We start from the raw sequence: 4,523 nt of genomic DNA on the forward strand, positions 1-4,523 counted from the left end.
GGTAACTCACGGCCGCGGTTCTTGTCCCCACGTTGGAGTTTGGCTTTGCGGGCAGATGTTGGCGCCATTCCCCGCTCGTTAGGGGGTCCCCTGGGCGGTTTCTCCTGCTGCCCTGCTGCGTCGCTTCCCCGAGCTGCCCACAGACGATTGCACACGTGTGGCCCCCGGGCTCCCAGCTGTGTTACGTGCCGGGGCGGGCGAGGGCTCCCCGGTGCCGTCCAGCACCCCTGCCTCTCCCGCCCGAGGCGCAGGCTGCCGCCGCGCTCCCCAGCCTTGTCTGCGTTTCCGCTTACCGCTCTGTTGCTGGCACCTCAGAGGACACTCGGTCCACGGAGCGACAAGGGCTTCCCCGCAGACGTAATTTGGGGAAGGGGTGGGCGCTTTGTTGAGTATTTTAGGCCCCCTATAACCAAATCTGTCAGGCCGCAGACTCTGAAGAATTAGGTATTATGGGGTGGGTTTGCGCTTAGAAACGCAGAGGCTTTGGTTTTTGTCTTAGCAATGTTAAAAATATTGTAGTTTGTGTAAGTCAAGTGTTTGTATCCCTGAGCGATCAATTATTCGCAGTTACTCCTTCAGTCAAGCTGTATGCTGCCTGGATTTGAATCCAGGTTCTACAATATACTGGCCCCATAACTTTCCTCAAGTTAATGCTTTTGTGCTGCGTCATCTGTAGAATGGGAGGACAGGAATTTATCTCTCAGGGTTTGTGCTGAAGATTAAAAGCGTTCATAAATGTGAGAAAGTTAGAAGCCATTGTATTGAGATCTAGGTTCCTCCTGAAGCTTGTGGTCTAAAGCAGATTGTGGGCATTGTATGCCTAGCACAATATAGAGGTGGATGGTATGTGCTGGAGGGAAGAACACCGCATGTGATGACAATACTGATTTTCAAAAAGCATTTCTGTTGTAGTTGCGAGGTTGAGAATAGACTGCAGTGGAGCAAAGGCAGAAGCAGACACCACACAGAGGGCTGTTACCCAGTAAGCCTGGCTGAGAGAGTGTCTTGGCTCCGACCAGGCGGTGGAGGGGTGACAGGTGGTCAGAGATGTCCAGATCTATTTTGAAGGCAGAAACGGATGGATTAGAAGTGGGGCATTAGAGAGAGAAAGGTGTCAAAGATCATTAAGGTTTTTGATTCAATGTTGGACATTGTGTAGAAAAAATGGCAGAGAGGCTCTGGCTGGTATTTTCTTCAGAGGATTTAATTTTATTCTGGCTGGCAGAGTAGGAGCAGATGAACTTCAATCAAGATCTCATATTTTGGGAGGGCTAATCACTTTGTGGTTTGCCATTATTCCAGAGCATAGGCCTTTAGGAATCTCAACAGGAAGCCTGGGGTCAGAGGTGGAGGGGGACTGTGGAATGGCATGATGTTGGCGAGGAGGACCAGCCGGGCTCTTGCCCACAAGTGGAGGGTGGGCCTTGTCTAGAAATGTGGATGTCCATAGCAATGGGAGGAAGGGTGGCTACATGACCACAAATACAGGGAGATTGATAGCAACTTTTAAATTTCTTACTAATTAATGGGTGTTTCTGATAGGGCAGGCACTGCGCTAAGCACTTTACATACATGATTTCATTTAATTCTTACAATGACCCTGTGAGGTAGGTTCTTACACTGTTTCTGTTTAACTTACGAGGAAACCGAAGTCTAAAGAAGCCAGTGGGACTTAAGCCCTTGTCTGATTCTGGAACCTGTGGACTCTCAGCTTATGGTGCTCGTCTTCCGACTCCTAAACCTCTTTGCTGTGTTTCTCTCTCACTTTCGCCCTCGCTTTCTCATCCTCCGTATCTCAAATACCAAGTCCTGCCCAGTTGACCTCCTAAATCTCTTGATTCTGCGTCCTCTTCTTTGCATTCATACTACTCTTTCCAGCCTTTGACCTGATCCAGACCGCCTAAGTTGGCTCTCCTGTGCAACTGCAGAATGATAAAACTGAAATGCAACTCTGATCATGTCAATTGCCTCCTCAAATATTTCTGTAACTGCTTTACCCTATTGAGCTCAAGCTCCTTAAACGTGCTAAAAGCCCTTCTCGTTACTGCCTGTTTTTCTGGTTCAAATCTTGTTAGTTTCTCCTTGAACTTTTTTTTTCCCCCCCAGCAAAGCTGAATCCTTGTGGTCTCCTGATAGAAAAACTGTGTTTTCTAACTCTGTATCTATGATTTATGCTTTCCTTTATTCCCTTCTCCTGGATGATTTTCTGCTCATCCATTAACCCATAGCTCCAGTTTTCTCCAGGAACACATTTATGATGCCTCTAACTAGGGCTCACATAGTCCTCTGCCATATTTCCATTTTGTATTTACCATGTGACATGTGTAATGACTTGTTAACACGTTTACCCCCACAACCAAGCCATGAGTTCCTTAAGCGTAGGGATTTGTCCTAGTCATGTTTGTAGCCCAACCACATAACTTAATGTTGGGCTGGAATAGTTTGTTGAATGAATGAATGAATGAATGAATGAATGAATGAATGAATAGCACAGGTTTACATTTTGTCCAAGGAAAAGAAGAGGGAGCATCTTTACCTCTTAGACTGTGAAAAAAGTGAGGGAATGGCTATGGTTTCTGAAATATTTCTAGGCATAGATAAGAGAGTGCAAGAGAGACCTTAAGACAGTTCTTTATTCAACAAACATCAAACACCTTCCTTATACCAGGCCCGTTAGTAAGAACTAAGGATAGATGATGCTTTCATCGTAGTGAAAAAAGGCAAATAATACACAACTAAATCAAAAAAGAAAGAAGAAAATGTCAGTGAATGATAAAAGCTAGGATGAAAACCAAACAGGCAGTTTTGATAAGGGCTCCTGAGCTACTGCTTTAGATTAGGTCATAGAAAAGGCCTGAGAAGGTAATATTTAACTTGAGACCGTGTGACATAAGAAGGAACCCACCACATCAGCTTCTGGGGAGAGCAGCACAGGCAGAGGGGAGTAGCTTGTGTACTGTCCTGAAGGCAGGAGCAAGTCTGTCATGTTTAACCAACAGAAGGAAGGCCAGTGTGGCTAAGACCTGGAAAGCAAGGGGGAGAGTGGTTGGAAGTGAGATTTTAGCGGTAGCTACCATGTTTCCCCGAAAATAAGACTGGGTCTTATACTGTATTTCCCCCAAAATAAGACCGGGTCTTATATTTTTTGCTCCAAAAGACACATTAGGGCGTATTTTCAGGGGATGTCTTATTTTTTCATGTACAACAATCTACATTTACTCAAATACAATCATGTCATCTTCTTGGAACATCGTCATAAAGTACTAAATGCGTCCATCTGGCTGACCATCTTAACTGGGGCTTATTTTCAGGGTAGGTCTTATTTTCGGAGAAACACGGTAGGAGTCAAATCATGTAGGGCCTTGTAGGATAGGGAGGCTTTGGGATTATGGGGAGACAGCCAAGGGTTTTAAGGTGGGAGAACTGATATGACCTGAGTTATCTTTTACAAAGGTCACCGATTGCTATGTGAAGAATGGATTGTAAGAGGTGAGTAAAACTAGTGAAGAAGGTGTTAGATTAGAGAGAGGATGTGGCTTGAGTTAGGGAAAATGGAGAGAGGAAGTGCATTTGGCATATTTTGGAGAATGAATTTACATAACTTACTGATTGATTAGGTGGAGGGGAAGGAATAGAGGAATGAAGGATGGCCACGAAGTTTTGGGCTTGAGCAAAATGCCATAACCATGCTGTTTCCTGAGATGCAGTTGACTGGGAGGAAGGAGTGACAAATGAAGACTTCTGTGGGGGACATGTTCATTTGAGATGCTATTGGACATCAAATGGATGTGTCAAGTTGGCAGGTGAGAGATGCGAGTCTGGAGTTCAGTGGAAAGGTCGAGGCTAGAGGTATAAATTTGGTACTCAGGAGCATTTAGGGTGCTTTCAAGGCTTGAAAGGTAGAAGGGAAATAGCGTGGTCTTGCTGAAACCAAGGGTTTCGACAGTCAACCGGGTCAAATATTACGAGAGGTTAAGTAAGATGTGAATTGAGAACCACTGGTTTTGCCAACATGGACGTCAGCTGTGAACTTGACAATGATAGCAGTTTCTGTGAAGCGGTGAGGACCGAGGCCCAAGTAATTTGAGGAGAGATCTCTTATGAGAGGAAGAGTCCGAAACCATAGATGATTCTTCCCAGGGATTTTGCTGTTAACTACTTAGTGAAGTGCACAAGTCCTTTGGACAAGCCTCTCATTGAACATGCGTGGTAGCAGCACATGAATTAATATGTTTCTGCCAGAAGGTGTCACTAATTATTAGCTTTTAGTGAGTGAAATAATTGCCACACACGTGTGTACCTTGCATTAAAGAAATACTATTAGAAAAAAATCACGTTACAAAATAGACTAATTAGAAGGCAGTTATTTACATGGTGGAAAGGTCTCTTTTCAAGAGCCGGCCTCTCTAGAATATTTGACACGTGTATACAGGTGTGAAGGGACGATGCATTGAGCGCTAGTCAGGAGTCAGCAGACCAGGGCTTTGAACACTGGATTTGGAGTTAGGGACTGGAGTTCAACT

The sequence above is a fragment of the Rhinolophus sinicus genome, linkage group LG05, assembly GCF_036562045.2.
Source record: "Rhinolophus sinicus isolate RSC01 linkage group LG05, ASM3656204v1, whole genome shotgun sequence".
Classification (NCBI taxonomy): domain Eukaryota; kingdom Metazoa; phylum Chordata; class Mammalia; order Chiroptera; family Rhinolophidae; genus Rhinolophus; species Rhinolophus sinicus.